Here is a 19582-nt window from a genome sequence, read left to right as displayed (position 1 = left end):
CCCTGTACTGTAGCCCCTGACTGCTTACAGTAAACTTCCTTGGTGCAGTGAGAGTTGTCACGGACAGACTCTCTTGGTAGATGCCTATCATTTTCCCTTAGCACCGGGAATTACAGAGTTAGCCGTCGGGATAGATAAAGTGGTTACTGAAGGGGGGCATGATCTGGGTAGCCCCATCCAAAACCTAACAAATACCACCTTATTTTCTTTCTCTCTCTCATGAATATGCTTCCTCTCCCCCCTCATTTAGCCCATGTGTGTTTTCCTCACTTTATCTGTATACCCCCAAATATCTGACCGCAGTAATTCCAAAGGAGCTGTTCTTTGGGACAAAGCAACCATGTACTTTCCAGCTTGGGCACCACCCTTGCATACCAGCGATGGACAGGGTGTTTTGACCTTCCTCTACTCAAGAATCCAGGAAACCACTGTCAGAGGACTCATTCCATAAGCCACACATCAGCCTTCGGCTTCAGTAATATGGAAAGATGGATTTGTTAAATTTCAACTCAAGTGCAGAAACCAGTGTATTTTGTCCACAGTGGCAGTAAATTCCACACCCTCCACATAAAATCATTCTCAGCTGTATCAACAAGCAGTGCTTTACTTCAAAACCCTAAGGCTAGGGTTCTCAGCTTCAGGATGCCCTTTCTCAAATGAAGAGAGATTTTTTTCAGACATAGGAAGACCAGTGTTCTTCCAAATATGGAAAGCGTCCTCCCTCAGCTACAGAGCTGTGTCGCAGGTAAGTTTTAAATGGCACCATTAGCTCGTGGAAAATGCAGCTCTAACTAGAGTGTAGATACTCAGCTTGAAGACATACTAAAGACGCTAACAGGAAAATCATAACTTTTCAGAAAATTATTGTTCTCATGGCATATCGTCTCAATCCTCAGAAACACCAAAGTAGTTTAGGGACAGTAATTGATGTGCAAGTTTGATCCCAAAGACAACTTTTAAGTGACTGTCCTTTTTACACCACACTCGCAGTACATTGTTTAGATAAGAGAATTATTCTTTAGCCATATTGTAAAAGTACTCACTTCCTAGTTTCTTTTCTTTGTTGCTGTGATAAAACACTCAAGTCAAACTTAAATTCAAGGTGGAAAGGAACCTAGAGGCAGGGGTGAAGCAAAGGCTGAGGAGAAAATGTTGCTTCCTGGCTTGCTTCAGCTGCCTTCCTTGTATGACTCTGGTCTACCTATGAGCTTCACCCACCGTGGATGTAGCCTTCCAACATCAATGAGCAATCAAGAAAATACCCCATGGGCCAATCTGAAGGTGGGGAGACTTCTATTGAGGCTCTCTCTTCCTGAGTGTGACAAGTTGGCAAGCAAGATCAGCCATCAAATATTCTTTGCAACTTTTATAATGATCACTCCATGAGAGAGTATTTCTGATGCACTAAAAAAGCAAAAACAAAAACAAAAACAAAAGACCCCTATTGATCATGATATCCTCTACTCGAGGGAAGTGACAAAGGCATGAAAGGGGTGAGTCATTCTTCTGTGTATCTACTGAGAAAACAAGAACCTTGTGAGATTTCCTAGTTCTATCATTTTGCAGGTCAAGAAATTAAAACAGAGAAACTGGTCCACTCCCTGCAAATGCAGAGAGCTGCTACAGCTTTAGGCGGAGGTAGACTTTGAACCTAGATATGTTAGACTTTTAGCCCATGCTCTTAAAATAATGTGTATACGTGTTAATCTCTGTGAGGGAATGTGGAGGTGAGTGCATGTGCCTGGAAAGGCTGAAAGAGCACATGAGGTCTCCTGGAGTTGGAGTTACAGGCAGTTGTAAGCTGACTGGTCTGAGTGATGGGAACTTCTGTAAGCATATGTGCTGTGAAGTGCTAAGGCAGCTCTCCAGCTCCTTATTCTTAACTTGGATTTAAATTTTCCTACTCATTCTTAATCCCTTTTTTAAAAGATGGAATTATTTAACCCAGGAAACTTGGCTCTTTAACCTCTATTTAAAAGCTATCTCAGCAGTCATGGTGGTACTTGTCTTTAATCCCAGCCCTTGAGAGGCTGAGACAGGAGGATCTCTGTGAGTTCAAGGTCAGCCTGATATACATAATGATCTACTCCAGGCCAATCAGGGCTGTGTTAGAATCTAAACAAACAGAAACAGGCAGACAGAAAAACAGACAAACAGGAGAACAACCAACCAAAAGCTATGACTGAGCGATGCCTGACATAAAGATTGGATTTATGAAGAGAAAGCTATAGTTGACCTTCTCTATACTCAGTTTCTTACCCAGTGTTTTGAGTATTCTCTGAAAACTGCTGAAATGTGTCCACTTCCTTATGAACAGCCTGGGTCCTTGCCATGCTCGGTGCTGATCCCTGAGTCTTTCTGCATGCCAGCAAACATTGTTTCAAATTCTCCAAAAAGCTTTAGGTTTTAGATGAATGGTTTTTAGTCATTATGATACATGTCATTGCACAGTTATTGCTAGTTTCTGAAGTCCCCAGGAACCTAAGTACTAGATCTAAAGAGAGGAAGTTGGTGGATGGGTTATGGGATGGGTTTTAGAAAAGTTGTACACTGATGAACAAAACCCTCCCTTGCACTCAGAGTGCCACTCCCAAATGTAATTCTTCCTCGGATGAACCGCGTGTTGGTTTGTAATTTGAGAGGTTCATGCTTATGGTATCCAAGAGATATCATATATTAAATGATGGATCAGACCAGCAAGTGGATTGGCTCAGTAATGGGTATCTTTTCTTCCTCAGGGTGGGGCAGACACCTGTCAACATGGCAGCTGGCAGTGGGTTGACCACAAAGCTCAGTTTTGTTTGGGAAATCTTGTTTCGTCAGTTCGGGTAGACCTCAAACTAGAGTCAAAAGTCTTGTTCGGGGCTGGGACCTGGGGAGAATTTATGACACCAAGTGTCTACCAGCCTGTCTATACATTTTTGGAGGGCAGTCACCTCAATGAGCTGGAAGAGAAGGTATATGGGTTTTGTGTGTGTGTGTGTGTGTGTGTGTGTGTGTGTGTGTGTGTGTGTTACTGAAGTATTTAAAATTTCTTTACCTAAATGAAATTGCAGTAAAATGTGTAAATCTTACACTGTAAACTGTACATTTTGATTAAGGTATAACATATGAACACAGATATTTCTGTATGCTAGGCAGCTCTCTCATAACCAGTATCACCAGGGAAAGTCAGCCTCATTTTGACTTATGTGCATCCTCATGAGCTTGGCTCATTTTCCCGTCGTTGATGCTCACACAGCTCCCTGGTGTCTCATGATCCTACCCATCTGACACGCATTTGTAGGGACCCATGCATGCTCTTGCACATTTCTTCATTTCATCTTCGCTGTTTGGTCATATTGCATTGCTGAAAGATGCCACGGTTTGTTTGTCCATTTCCCTGAGAGACATTACAGTGCTTTTAGCTGTTATGAAGAAAGCCATAATGAGCATTCCTGTGCACGATGCTTGGTGGACATGTGTTTTCATTTCTTTTGGGTGATCTCCGAGGGGAGGAATGGTAAGATCATGGGTAACATTTGTCGTTTTAATTTTAACCACGCTAGGGGGTGTTGTGCAGCGTCTGTTTGAGGTTTTCCTCTGCACCCCCCTGATGAGTAACAACGTCAAGCATCTTTACGTCTTCTTTTGTGAAATAGCTAAGATTTTTGCCCATCTACACTGGGTCTTTAAAACATTCTTAACTTATTAGTGTTATGATTATATACACAAGTACATGTACTTAGGAGGTAAAATGACCTTTTATTCATCTAAAAATTGTTAGCAACAATTAAAACAGGAGGACATTGACAGAAAACATGAGTACTAGCCTACTTTATTGCCGTCCTGTTTTCATATTTTAAAAGTATATCTAATCTATGTGTATGAAATTGTTTTGAAAATTTTGCTTAAAATTTACATATTACCCTACATGCATGTATGTGTGGCATGTGAATGCCTAGTAACTGCAGAAATCAGAAGTGGGTGTCCAGTCCCCTGGAACTAGAGTTATGGCTGGATGTAAGCTGCCATGTGGATGCTGGGAACCAAACCCATGCCCTTTGCAAGTGTTCTTGACCATCTCTTCGGCCGGGTAGAAGTTCTTTATATAGCTTGAACGCATCCTTTGCCAAACATATGTGTTTAAATGTATTATTTTAAGTCTTTTGCCTTCTGCTTTCACTCTGTTCCTTTCCCCGTCAGTAACTGCTCTGCAGACTAGTCCAAACTCACTTGACTGCAGCACTGTTCCGTATGGAATGCAAGGGGCTCTCAGCACTGTACCGCCATGTACCTCCCTCGGCTTTTGACAATTACTTTGCATCTTTTGCTTCTGCATACAAGGTTACAGACCTCCAAATACACGGCTTTTGCTTTTACTTCTAATTTTACTTTAATGCTTCCTGTCCTGGTTTGGTTTGACACAGTCTAGGATCGTCTGAGAGAAGAACATCCTTGAAGAACTGCCTAGATCACATTGGTGCCTGGTTATGCCTGGGGAGAACTGTATGTTGGTTAATTGATGTCAGAGGGCCCAACCTACATAATACAAAGAACATCACTGGACCTTGGATCTGTAACATTCTGAGCTAGAGGGCTTCATGTCTCAGGGAGGAGTCCCTGCACTCTGTGAAGCCAGCCATCATTTATTGCTGGGCCTGTCCGCTTCGCTGATCTGTTTTCTGGGCATTTGCTTTCTCGAGATTTTTGGAACTTACCAGTACATGTGATGTTTAGTTCTTCACCACTCCCTTCAATTTTCTTTCCTCGTCTTTCTCTGAGGCTCTGTGAGCATACATAATGACTGGGTGTGGTATTCCCAGAGACCTCTTTCGATCACTTTTCTTTCCACTCTATCTTGGGTAATTTGCTCATGTTAAATTCAGCATCAGGGCTCCCAGGTTTTTTTTTTTTGTTTGTTTGTTTTGTTTTGTTGCCATTGTTTCTGGTTACTGTTGTTTGACTAATTGTTCAGAGTCCGTCTGCACAGCCCCTGTCCCTGGGACACAGAGAATGCCATGTTTTGCTTTCATTCCTACTTTCCTCTTGACAGCCCATCTTCAACAGGTAGCCCTGGGTCTGCACAGCTTGGCTGCCTGCCAGTGAGGGAGCTGAGGTGGTGCTCACACATCTCCAGTGCAGCCTCCATGTCTGGCTGTGCACCAGGCGGGAGTTCAAAGTTCAAGCAGGTTTCAAATGCATCCTGGGTTTTATGTTCTACTGCACTCTCATGGGTCTCCCCTGTGAGAGTATGCTGGGTCAGAGCCATCATGGGGCCTCATTTGAGCCTTTTAGCTCTTTCGTTTCTAGAGTTTCCATGTATAGTATCTGAGTAGCCTGTCTCTCTGCCGTACACTTTGGCTGTCGATACATCCTCAGACTATAACACATAGGAGAATCCCCATCTTTTCCTGCCAGACTTAATATTTTTATTGGCAGTCCAATAAAACTGATGGGCATGATGAGCTCCCCTAATAGTAAGCTAGAGGTGGTTTATTGCTCACCAATGGAGCTAGAGGATACAGGGAGCATCTCAGGCCAGGGGGTCATGGACACCCCCTTGTTAGGTTATCAGTTGTTCATGGATAAACACTTCCCTCTGTTCTCTTTCTCTGTTTTGTTTCCAGACCCTGAAGTGATTGCTTTTGCCAATTTTCTCTTATATTAAAATTTTTAAGAGATTTGCAGATTTTTTTATGATGTTGGGAAATCTCGTACTGGCAGATATATTTTGACAGAGGCTCAGGAAGGCAAAGACATTGGTCATAGCTTGAGACATTCTGCATAGTGACACATGCAGAATGGATTCTGCTCACATCTGCTAGACCTTTGTAGCCCACATTCTCTTCACTACAAGTGAAGCTCTGTTTTTTTTTCTCCAGTAAGAAGTTGTGATTGGTGATTCTATGGGTCATTTTCTTGTGGTATCCTTGACCCCTTTGGCTCCTACAACACTTCCTCCTCCTCTTCTGCAAGACTCCTTGACCTCTGCCTAATGTTTGGCTATGCATAAATGTTATGATTGTGTGACTTGGTGCTCATGTGGAGCTTCAAACAGTGGGAGTGGGGATGTTTTTAACACTTTGCTTGCTTTTGGGCCCCTTGTCTTCCTACTTGTCCATCCTTGATATAACAGGATGTGCCTAGTATAATAACTTGATATGCCATGTTTGGTTGATAGCCCTGGGAGGCCCGCCATTTTCTGAAGTGAAATAAGGAAGAGTGGATGGGGAGAGGGAGGGAAAAATAGGGAGGAGAAGAGGGAGGGGAAACTGTTGTCAAGATCTAATATGTGAGAGAAGAATAAATAAATTTTAAAAAGAAGTTGTGATAGATAGTTAATCTCAAGGGAGTTCACTTTTGAATCTATTGCCCCAAGACTACGGTGTACCAGCCTGACTCACATCAAGAGAGTTTAGGGAATCCCTGGAGAGCCTGTCTTTGTGTAGACAGAATCAAAAAGGGTGTCTGAAACCTGCCCTGCTCCTCTGAGACTCCTCTGACATAATACCTTATAGTCTTTCACAGTCCTTCCTCCCCTGTGTTCTCTAGTAACAGGATGCCGTGCCAAGGGCTCCAGGCAAGTGTGGAAATCCCCACAGATGAAGGAATCCCAGTAGAGAGCAGAAGTGCATGAAAACAGCACCCAGCGTCTCAGTTGTGAGTGTGTTTGTGTGTGTGCATGTATGTGTATGTGCTTGTGTATGTGTGCATGTAGTGTATATGTATTATGTGTGTACATGTATGTGTGTGCATGTGAATATGAGTGTGTGTATGTATGTGTGTGCATGTATTTGTGTGTGCAAGTGTGTACATATGTATGTGTATGCTTGTGTGTGCATGAGAGTGTGTATATACATGTATGTGTGTGTTCAAACGTGTGGCATTTTACGTGTGCATGGAGCAGAAGTGTAGATTCATGAAACAGTTAAGCTCCATTTGGTTCTTTATCTTGTAGGCTAGAACCTTTTTCCCCCTGGGTAGGAGGAGGATAGACCGCATCTCTTGTTATATATTTTTATTGGTGGGTATCATTCGATTCAAACTTAGAAACTGTAAAAACAAAAGGATTGGATTTAGGTCTTAAGGGGTTGCAATTTTGGAAAAATGGGTTCAGCTAGTCTGAATGACTTTTCCAGGAAGACAAAAAAAAAATGAGAGCTTTATGTACTGGAAGGAAACTAAGACTGTGTAACTGATAAAGAAGGAGCAGAGGTATGCCACTAATAAAGGCAAACATACAAACAGATGGAAATGTCCAGAAAACAGCAGCTGATAACCTCTTGATATGTCCTAGGAGCATCTGGCTACAAAGTCATCAGCTAGTTACTTGGATCTTTTTAGATGCCATAGGTCAAAGGGTCGAAGCAATCAACGTTCTCATTCTAAACAGCATAAATTCTAGTTTCTTGGTAGCCTCTGCACTCTATTCTGAGAGCCCATTTCAATGATCCTTTCACTGTCTTTTCCTTTTATTTTCACATTCATGTATTTTTTGTCCATGTTACCAAATTTCAGCCTGGGATGCTGTGGTCTGTCTCATTCAGCTGTTTCTAACCCCTGTCTGAATTCCTGCCCCCCGACTAGCTTTTAATGTCTCGCATCAGGTTGGTCTTAACCGTGTACCATACAGAACACACAACATCCCTGCCGTTCCCAAGTGTAGTGTTTCTTGATGGTAATGGCTCTGTTGAACCACTGAACATGTAGCTCAGGATGCCCCACAGACCTGGGAGCTCAGAACTGCAGGTGGTGAGGTTCAGGCAGTGGTGTGGGGGGTGGGGAGCTGAGAAACAATGGCCTCATGGAAAATCATGCCTCATGTCATACACCAATGTTTGCCTTTGCCTTTTTATCTTAAACCAATACTCCCCACATCCCCGAGAGACACACTGGAGTAGCAATTGGCAGAAAGTACAGTGATACAGAAACTGAATTGTATCATGCTTTCCATCGCAGTATGTAAATACTTCTGAGGTCATGTTGGATGAATGCCTTTCAGTGCCTGTGTGTTTATGAGCCTCTTTGGTGGCTGACTGTCTAAGAGAGCAAATAAGAAAAAAAACAAACAGACCTGCAGATAGGAGAGTTGTCAGATTTCAAAGACTGCAGGCCATTATGGAAAATACAATGACACATTATTTCAAATATTTACCTTCTACCTTGATCCCCAAGGGTCTTGGTTCTCATTCAAACAAGGAATAGCCCTTGACTTCTTCTTTGAAAGGGGAAAAGGAAAACAGTAAATCTTTCATTGGTTTTTAAATATCCACCCTCCTCTTTTGAGACACATTTCCTACTCCTGCTCTTTGGGATGACGGGATTGCCTTTTATGTCAAGTTCTTGGCTCACTCACTTCTAAAGCTTAAAGGCAGGTGAGCTTGCACTGGCGATGCACAGAAGGCTGACAAAAAGCTGGCAAACACACACCACAAACATGTGCTGAATCCACAACCTGGAAAAATCTGCCTGAATTTTCTCACTTTAATGAGAAATTACAAAGGGAGAGGAATGTTAGGGACAGTGTGCCCGGGGCAGTGCCGCTGAGAAATATGAGGATGCTGGACACTCACTGAGATCTTTGACATTGCCTGACTGGACTCCCTGTTGCTGTGTTTTATTTTCTTTGAGACTTATTTTTGTGTGAGTGAGTGAGTGTGTGTGTGTGCGTGCATGCGTGCGTGCGTGCGTGCGTGCGTGCGTGCGTGTGTGTGTGTGTGTGTGTTTGTGTGTGATGGGGAAGAAGGCTGTGAATGTGGGTGCCTATGGAGGCCAAGAACGTGGTTACTTCTGGAGCTCGAGTTACAAATGGCTATGAGCCATCTGACATGGGTGCTGGGAACTAAACTCAGGTCTTCCTAAAAGAGCAGTAAGTGCTCACAGCCACTAGCAAACTCTCCAGGCCATTCTTATTTTTTTTTTAAATTAATTTAATTAATTAATTTTGAACTATTTTTAGAATCTTATACAGTACAGTGTATATATTTTCAACCCCCCCCCACTTCCTTCCAACTCCTCTCTGACCCACTTTCTCTCAGATTCATGATCTTTTCTTTAATTATTACTGCTACATATGCTTTACAACATACGGATGTGTATAAAATGTACTGAATCCATGTAGTTTTGATCATATGCACACGTGCTGAGGACTGACCTCTAGGGACTCGTTAGCCCAAGAGGATTGTTCCTGGACAAAAGCTTCTTCCCTCAGCTGCCACTGATTGTTCTTTATCTATAGTTTTTATCTGGGGTGAGGTTTTGTGAAATGTTCTCCATCTCCATTGGTGTATTGACATGTAAGTCCTAATGTAGGTCTTGTATAAACAGCGATACTATTGAGATTTTCATGGGTGCCCCTTTCCTGTCTTGTTTAGAAAACAGAATCTTATAGCAGACATTCTGGTCCTTGGGCTCTTACAATCTTTCTGCCTCCTTTTCTGAGATGTTTTGTAAGCCATAGGTATATATGGTTTCACATTGTAGATGAACTAATTGGGGCTGGGCACCTGTTTTAGTCAATGATCTATTGCTGTAAAAAAAAAATCATGGCTGAAACACTTATTCTACAGGGAAACATTTAATTGGGAGCTGGCTTCCAGTTTCAGGGGGGGTTAGTATAAGAACACACAGGCAGACATAGTGTTGTTGAAAGAGCTGAGAATTCTACATCTGGATAGGCAAGCATCAGGAAAAGAGAGAGCCACTGGGCCTGGCTTGAGGTTTTGAAACCTCAGTGACTTCTTACCCCTAACTCCAAGGACACACTTCATCCAACAAGGCCACACACCCACTCCAACAAGGCCACACCTCCTAACCTTTCAAATAGTGTCACTCCCTGAGCATTTAAATGTAAGAACTTATGGGGACCATTCTTATTCAAATGACCATGACCACTTACTGTCTGCATTTTGACCGGCTATGCATCTCTGTCTCTTAGCACCCACTGCATGCAGGAAGAAGCTTCTGTGGTGAAGGGTGAAGGGTGTATTTATGGAAGCAGGTATAAGGATAAGTATTTAGAATGCAGTTAGAAGCTGTGTTGATTCTGGTGAATGGCACTAATGCCTTCTCCTTTAGGATCTACGATTCTCCAACCACGGCTAGTTCTAGGTTTATAGAACCATTTATGAATTCCTTCCTCTTGAGCAGTTCTTAAGTCCAATTAGCTGACAGTTATCCCAGGGATGCGAGTGTCATTATTGTACAGTGGGGGACCTCTTGCTAGGCCATTCATTATGGTTCCTAGGCTTTACAGCTGATCGGATGACGGGTTCTTTTCTCTCTTGGTCGCTTCCGTCTCACCCTCTGCCTCTGTGAGAGCTCGTGCTCAGAGAAGAGACTTCCAGGACAGTTCCACCTCATTCTCCCAGTCTTGTGTCCAGAGTGTGTGCCATCAATGGGAGGAACCAGTGGCAATAGCTGAAACAGTCTATATTATTTTGGAGACTCTTGGGCCTACTTGACCAATGATTTGAAGAAAGATTTCCTTGATTTTTTAAATAGTTTTTGGCTCCTAGAAAGAGCAATATTTCCCTGTTTGGCAAAATTTATTTTTTAAGTATGCTCAAAACATAATGTTTCTCCATGGATTTTTTTTTAACAGAAAGTGGTATCAGGGAGTTATCTACCAGGAAGCGATTTCTAGGAGGATGTGTCATCCAGTGGAATTTTAGAAATTCCTTTTTAGAATTTTTTTTCAATTTGGGGAGGTATTGTTTGCTTTTTAAGGAAAAGATTTATTTCAGGATGTGGAGAAATCATATTCTGCAATGATTTAATGACCCCTGAAGATTCCTATCGAGGGTGCATTTCTTTGCAATAGTAAATTTAGACTCAATAAAAAATGGTATTTAATTTTGCTTGTTTCAAGTTTGCTCATAGCATCCAAGAGTGTCAGATACATTTTCATACTCTAAGAAGGAATAATAGATTGTGTGAAATGGAAGGCTTTGACCTGCTGGGTTCAACAGGCAGACTTTGTACTGAAGGACCACAAGTCACCATTGCCAAAAGTCAGATGTGGACCTCATTCCGTAGAACTTAAACTTGGGCAACCCTGAGGTGCATGATCCTGACGTGGGTGACCCTAACGTGGGTGATTCTGAGGTGGGTGATTCTGAGGTGGGTGATCTGACGTGGGTGATTCTGAGGTAGGTGATCCTGAGGTGGGTGATCTGAGGTGGGTGATCCTGAGGTGGGTGATGCTGAGGTGGGTGATACTGAAGTGGGTGATACTGAAGTGGGTGATCTGAGGTGGGTGATACTGAAGTGGGTGATACTGAAGTGGGTAATCTGAGGTGGGTGATCTGAGGTGGGTGATACTGAAGTGGGTGATACTGAAGTGGGTGATACTGAAGTGGGTGATCTGAGGTGGGTGATCTGAAGTGGGTGATCTGAGGTGGGTGATCTGAAGTGGGTGATCTGAGGTGGGTGATCCTGAGGTGGGTGAGGCAGATTGGCCTTTTTATGCTAACTGTATGTAGTAGTGATGAATCTACTGCCTATCCCTGCTGTTCTAGTAGGCATGTTTAGTACTTTGATAAACATCATGACCCAGAGAAAGTTAGGGAATGAAGAGTGTATTTGACCTCTTCATCATTGCCAAGGCAAGAACTCAAAATAGGGACTTGCATGCAGCTATTGAAGTGAGGAATGCTGCTTACTGGTTTTCTTCTTCTGTGTCTACTTGGTCACCCTTCTTATACAGGACCACTTGCCCAAGGGTAACACTACCCATGGTGGGTTGGGCCCTCCTACATTAATTATTAACCATCAATTAAGACAGTATATGTCCACAGGCCAATCTGATGGAGCCAATTCCTCAACGGAGTCTCCTTCTCAGGTGTCACAATTTGTGTCAAGTTGACAAAAACTAACCAGCACAATTGATCTCTTGTCAATGAAGCCATATTTAAAACATTTTTTATTTATGCCCCCAAATCTTATGTCATTATCACAATATAAAATAGTCCAACTTTAAAAGTTCTACATTCTTTAAAAAAAATTTAACACTTTAAAAATAAAAAAAAAAAACTCCTTTAAAACAGTTTCTTTGGCTGTGGGTTCCAGCAAAATCCAAAATAAGTCTCGTATATTCTAAAAGAGAAGTACCAGATCACAGTTATAATCAGATCAGAGCAAAAGGAAATTCAACAATGTAAAAACAGTGTCCAGTGTCTTGGATTCACTTAACATGATCTGGGCTATAACAGGCTTTGGCAATCTCATCTCTTGTCTCCATCTTCTGTGACATTTGTCCATAATCTTAGGTGACTGCCCTTTTAACAACAGTAATAATCTAATTGTTTCATCTGATCCACTTAGGAGGAATAGTTGATGTACTGGTTAGAAGCATGTTCTGATAACACACATCATTTCTTTTTCTGGTAGTAATATTATTAGAAGCAAACTCCAGCTCAGACCTTTGATCAATTTCTCAAGTCATCCTCTCCTAGATACAAGACAGCAAGGGTGACTTACAAAGTACTGGTATTTAGCAGTAAAAGTTGGAACAATAGTTTGCTTAGAGTATAATTTTTAGTGCAAATTATGAATTGTCATGTTGTATTCTTTGAACTCTTGCTGTCATTTCCCCTGTGGCTTCACAACTCAGGATTCTCAAGAAAATTCTTGTTTATCAAAGAAAAATAGATGGAATTGCTTCATCAGATCCTGGGTGCGTACATGTCTTACTATTTCCATATTGAGATCCTTCCCTAGCCAAGTTCATACAGCAATATAATCTGGGTTTTTCTTAGAGTTTTCTGTGTCACCAAAGGGAAGATAGTCTACCAAGTTGGACTGATTAGGTATGAAAGAGGCTGAGCTTTTAGGATTGAAGAGGAGGATCTTATGTTAATAGACTCATTCAGGGTACTTCCTGGAAGGATGGCCACGCCAGCAGAAGTGTTTGAAGATCGTTATACTGTGCTGATGGTGTGTAAGTTTATAATAGTCAGGGGAATAGTGTAGGTACAGGATTGTATAGGATACTTTATTTTTCATTCCATAGATATACAGACTTGTAGAGAAAGAGTGTCCACGAAAGGGTAATAGGACTAGTTTGCTGTGACAAGGGAGATGCTTTGGTGAAAGTGAAATTTGATTTGGAGCCTGTATAGCTGATGTCTGTGTTTGGGGTGGGCAGGACAAGTTATGCACGATAACAACTTGCAGTAGCTTGAATCAAATCTGAGGCTCATGGCAGGAAGCTAGAGCTGTTACAGAAAGTTCTATACATTTATTGATGGGCTGAGATGCTGTTTGAGCCTTAAAGGCCAGTGGGGTTTTAGACTGTCACTGGAATATTGTCCTTCTAACTTTAACAACTGGTCCAGATGTTGAACTAGCTCTACATTCTCTGAGGACAGTATTTTCACCTACAGCAGTTCTTATTAATGCTATTCTGCTTGCTTACCCTGTGTCTGGGCTTAGCTTCTCTTAATTGCTATAATTACATAGGGTTTGCAATAACGTATGTTATCACTGGTGTATGGTATGACTCTACTTCTCTGGAGGTACAGAGCATCATATAGAACTCAGGACAGCTCTCCAGTGTTAGCTCAAAAATTTAAGTCTCTCTACGGAGAGACATGATAAGGTCATCTTTAGAGCAGGTGGTTCTCAGACTTCTCTGTGCATGGGACTAATTCATTAAAATGGAGATGTGGTCAATATTCCATTTTTATGATTGCGAAGGTCCAAGGTTCAGTTAGTAGTGAAATTTGTTCACAGTCACAGGACAAATGCCATGACAACACTGTAGTCCAGGAAGTTTGTGTGTGGGAACAAGTAGGATGTATTGGAAATGCTTTCTACATAGAATTGTGGTCATGGAGTCTCCCACGCAGACTCAACAGTGAGTCATGGTTGCTATCCTCTCAGAGTCAGGCTTCGCATAAGAAGGGTATCCCTTGGGACATGAACCACTGAAGTCTCAGACTATCAGGCTTTTTTCATCAGGATCCCAGCAGCAATACTTAGGATTTTCCAGCAAGGAACAGGACAGGGTGAGTGAAAGGCCCAGTTGGCTCTGAATTTCCTCCTTATTAACTAGACGGTAGGTTAAAGGTGAATCCAGGTGCTTGATGTACTCTGTACAGGTTAGTGGTGCGTATTGGGTGCCTGCTCTGAGCCCAGCCCTGCTAGGCATGTGGATCTCTGGCAAGAAGAAGTTATTTCTGCTGTTCAGGAGCTTTCAATATTATTGGTACAAAAATACCCCAACAATTACAAGCAATGAAAGAAAAACATTAGCGAGCAGGAATATAATTATGCGCTAAATTGAACGCAAGTGCCAAAATTATGACACAAGCAGCAAGTGCTGGGCAAAGTCAGGGAGGGTTCGGGGGTTGGCTTTGTTCCCTGAAACCAGAGTTTCAGTTTCCAAGTTGAGGGCTCTATTGTTTGGGTTTGGAGATCTATGGATACAGACCTGGGAGCTGCTGGATGCGAAAAGGAGAGGCAGAGTCCAGTGCAGAAACACAATTCAGCGTTTCAGACACTAAGAGCACAATGGATGCAAATCGCAGCCTCTCACCCTACTGCCTCATTCATCAGTGGATAAAGCAGTTCTTTAAATGAAACCATCCCTAGATAATGAGATCAGTGCTCCCCTGGACTGGGTTTTATTGGACACTCCTACAGCTTGTAGACTCAGACCTAGAGTGAGCTCTCTCCATAGAAGATAAATAAGAATGGGGCTTAATGGGAAAGGCCATCTCAGGATCTCGGGGCAGATACCTTATAGTTCCCGGATGGAGCAGACAAAAGGAGAAGGGGCTGGGAAAGGCCCTGGGAGGCAGAGAGGGGACTCCTCTCCTTTGTCTTATAGGGAAAGCCCTGTGAAAGAAGCAGGCCATTCAGTCCTCATGGGGCATTTCAAACTCTCACAACTGTGAGCTGGTAAGTCATAGGCTGTCCCTGAGGAGCAGATGCAGATTTGTCTCTCCCTCTCTCTGACAGAAGTTATCAATACAGCTATATGTGTCTGCAGGAAACACTTAGGCATCCCTTACCCTGCTCAACTGGGACCCCTCAACTTGGTCCAACTTACTATGTGGATTTTTCTCATGTGTGAACCAAACCCCACTCTACTGGAAGTCCCTTGTCAGGAATGTTCTCTGAGTTTTCCTGCAGAAAAGCAATCTCCGCCTAGGACTGAGGAAACGGACAGAACCTCCCTCCTCTACAGTGAGGCTGAGAGGCTCACTCCAAGTTCCCTCAAAGAAGTGTTCCCCAGAAGCACTCCCCTCTGTACTGAGGCCTATTTTTACTTCCATTACAGATGAGAACCCTCTAGGCGAGCACTTCCGGTGGAGATTCTCTGTAAGGCATCTGCTCTTTGCCTATGTTGGTATCTCTGGCCTGTTACCGTTGAACCTTTGCTTGACTAGAGCGCGTAGAATGATCCTATAAGCTTAGATCATGTCATTGGCTCTTTCCCATCTCTGGAAAGAGTGTTGGTGGGACTCCTGCCCCCAAACAAAATCAAAGCCACCTTCGTAGAGAATCTGACTGGGACCTTTTCATGTGTTGGTCTTACTCTCCTGTCTGCAACAGTTTTGCCCCATTAGTTCCCAGTGGTGGTGAAATCTGTCTTACAGACACATTTGCTTAGACAAGTCTTGTGGACAGTAAACACCTTAATTATTTCTCAATGCACTAAAATGAATGTGTTTTTATGTAAACATTTGAGTATCTGACTTTTTTTTTTTTTGAACTTTGAGAAGCCAGAAGTTCTAGTCCATGCTGCTACTTGGAAATGTTGACTTGAAACTGAAGACAACTGCCCACTCTTAACCTTGGCTCAGTCCATCTACCCTAGTTTGTTATTAACTTGGGGGAGGAAAGGTGGTTTTGGCTTGTAAACCATGGTCACTCACTTGAGGGAAACCAAGGCAGTAACCCAAGCAGGAGCAGAGGGAGGAACATGGAGGGACTCTGCTTGCTGGCTTGCTCAGGTTCATTTCTTATATAACCAGGACCGTCTGCCCAGAGGGTAGTGTTCCCCAAAGTGGACAGAGCCCTCTAAATTCAATGAGTGCAGAAAATGTCCCATGGGCATGCTTACAGGACAGTTCCTCAGTTGAGGTTCTCCCTTCCTGGATTGTGTAAAATTGGTAAAAGGTAACCAGTTTATCACCTCAGCCTCATTCACATCATAGCACCTGTAAGCTCTGGAGTAGTTGACTTTACTGAATCACAATGTAGCCCATACTAACCCCATTTTAACTTCCTGAGTGGTATCCTCAAGTCAAGGCAAGCGATGAAGGAATCCTGGACATGTGTAGTTCAGGAATTGTACATGCTGATTTGGGGAGAGGGTAGGATCTTGAAAATGGTCCAAAGCAGAAGAAGAGAAAGACTCCATTAGTGCTTTTTCAGACCATATGTATCAAAGGAATGGAGTGATAGCTATTTTGTAATTCAACCTATCACAGATTTGTACCATTGAGAATCGTAGCACACACATCAATTCCTAGAAATATTAAATGAAATGCACAAAATAAAAGTAAAAATTTATCACCAGTAAAAACTGTTGTCAGATTTTAAAATGAGCATGTGATGGGTTTGGGAAAAATGTTGAAGACTAAGAATAAGAATTGTTTGTGACTCATGAGCAGGAAACAAACTCATGTCAGGAAACTATGGATGACATGAAGGAAAGATTTTCTCAATCTGAGAATTCCATATTCGGAAAATCGCTAACCAAATTCTTTTTATTAAAGATTTGGAAAAGTAAACAAGAGTGTCACTCCCTTTAGTGACAGGGCACTGAACATTTCTCTAATTTGAAGTATTTTAGCTTCAATGTTTGTGAAAGTACACGTTTACTGTGTACCTATTTCCAATTCAGGCTGTAGACTAGTGTAGATAGAATAATTTTATTTTCCAATAAGATCATGTGGAAGATGGCTGATGGCAGCACAGAGCCCAGCTAGACAACCTCCAGTAAGGGGCCATGACACATGCCAGAAACATGGCAGTGAACAAAACAATGGCTGTCATCAAAGATAAAATCCAAGAGAACTACAGCATGGCACAGCTTTGAAGGGTGCCCCTCGAGCAAGCCAGACCTCCAAACCATAACCACAGTTGGTCCATTCTTGCAAGCTTTGGTCTTCAAATGCTCCTCCTAACAACACATGCATTTGAAGAGAAACAGATTTTTTTCTGAGTCTATGATTCAAGAACTACACACTCAAACCAAAAGGACAAGTTCAGCAATTATGAAAGGGTTGGGGGACATGCTACCTCCAGCTTTTGGTAGTTTTTCTGTTTCTCCACTCCCTGCATAGCACACACTCGAGCACCCCAGGAGAAATCGACTGGGATCATCAGTTTGTCCTCCTTTCCAAGTTCAGCTCGCTGGGCAGTTGTTTCAACTTACTCGTAGCAGAAAGAGTGAGTCAGTGAGAACATCGCAGAGCTCCATCTGTGGAAACTGTACAGGGAGGCCGTGCACCTGCTGTGGAAATGTCTGTGGCTGTTCCCAGGGCGAGGAACAGGCGGGATTAGAATGATGGGCCACCAACAGGTGGTATTTCTCACCAGCCACAGAGCTCATGCACATGTCCAAGTACTTGACTATGGCACCTCTTGAGTTTGCCTAATCTTTATTTTCTGAACCTCTTTGTAAAATAGGTGTTCATTGAATCTAGCAAGCCAATACCCAGGATAATCAACTTTACCGACTACATGGTGAAGTGACCTCTTGAATCTTGTATACACCAGGGTCTGTAGATTATAGAGTGCATTAATCTGCTTGAGTTTCTATAGCAATATTCCATGGCTCTGTGGATTAAACTACAGACATTTATTTTCTCATGGTTCTTGAGGCTGTAAGTCCAGGAACAAGGAGCTATTCTGGCTGGGCTCTGACTCCAAAAGGGCCACCTGTATACTATGTCCTTACTGTCTTTTTATAAACTCACTCATCTTACTAGGTTAGGACTCCTATATTTACCTCATTTATTCATTACTAGCTTCTAAGAGACCTGTCTTCAACCATAGCCACATTGAGAGGAAGTGAAGCTTTATCATACTTTTTTATGAGACACAATTCACTCCACAGAATATGGAAATATGAAGGTTAAGTGGTGAATTCAATTTCATGTGTCAATTAAAAGCTACTCACTTAGATTCCCATGTCTGTTATGAGTTGACTATCAAACCTCCCTTATCATATGTTGAGCACTTAGTCCCAACCTCCCTATTTGGGGAGGGGATGAAAACTTTGAGAAGGCTGAGCTGGAGGCAGAAGTTTACTTCTGACACCGAAGGTTGTAGAACCTCTTCTACCATCTGACCTCACTGCCATGATGTTTCACCCAAGTGTGTGGAGCTATCCAAGCATGAGTGAATTCTCTGAAACCTGAGTCAAAAAGATATATCATTCACTGTAATTAATTATGTGAAGAACTTTTGGTTAGTGATTCAGGCAAACACAACATGCAAGTCATGTTTGTTTATTCAAGTTTGTGTGGCATTTCTGGATTGAGTATTATCACTTCCTAGATGGTTTTTCTTTGGTTTGAGAACTAGTGAAGGGAGCGAGGGGTGTGAGTAGGAAAAAGTGAGAAGTCTTGGCTGGGATGGGGAAGAGCATCTTTGGAAGAGCAGCTGATGCAACTTTTGGTGTCTGGGTGCCTTGTTCACACTGACTATGCTTCACCAGTCAATTAAGAAATATGTTGTTTAAATTATATGATAAGTAATTGTTTATTTTGGGGGATATGGTGTGATATTTCAAATATGCCTATGGTATACATGGAAACAGAATAATCAATATACCTGTAACCCTGAATACTTATCTTTTATTGGAGGGTAGAGACACTTAATTCCTATTTTTGAGCTATTTTAAAATATATGCCACCTTATTGCTGTTGACTGCAACATTTTGCAATAAAGCATCAGAACTCATTCTCCCTAACTAGAACATTCTACTCATTGAGCAATGATTTCCTTTCCATATCCACCTTTCTCCCATCTAAGCAGCCACTTCTGAGTATTTAGGAACCAGAATGAAATAACTGTGTGAAGGTTGTCTGGCCACATTTATACAGTGATCTTTCATAATAGCCAAGACACAGGATCAACCTAATGTGTCTATCAAAGCATGAATATGGTATGTGGCGAATGCAATATATACATACGATGAAGTAGCATTGAATATGATGAAAACTGGGGCTTCTGTCATTTCCAACAATGCAGATGAATCTTGAGAACATTGTGTTATGTAAAATAAGCCAGACACAGGGAGCATGTAACATATGACCTAAATAAAAAAAAATCTATAAAGTCAAGTGTGGAATGGTGACCAGCGTGTACTCAAAGTTTGCATGGCCAAATACACAGGAAGTTCTTAACATGGGGATTTCACATTTTTCTCAGACTGCCTCTGTCACATCAGTCACTCATGAATCTAATTTGTGATTTGGTTTGTGGCTTTTACTGGTTCCTGGCAGTGCTCGGGCATTGTGTGACTGTCAACAGTGGATGTAAGGACATGGGAATCCAGGCTCTATTATGCTTCAGCTCTCTCTTGGGCTGAGCTGAAGTGCCACAGCCAGGCAAGGAGAGGGTTAACCCCAATGGC

The sequence above is a fragment of the Rattus rattus genome, chromosome 5 (assembly GCF_011064425.1).
Source record: "Rattus rattus isolate New Zealand chromosome 5, Rrattus_CSIRO_v1, whole genome shotgun sequence".
Lineage (NCBI taxonomy): Eukaryota > Metazoa > Chordata > Mammalia > Rodentia > Muridae > Rattus > Rattus rattus.
This window is presented reverse-complemented; position numbering follows the sequence as displayed.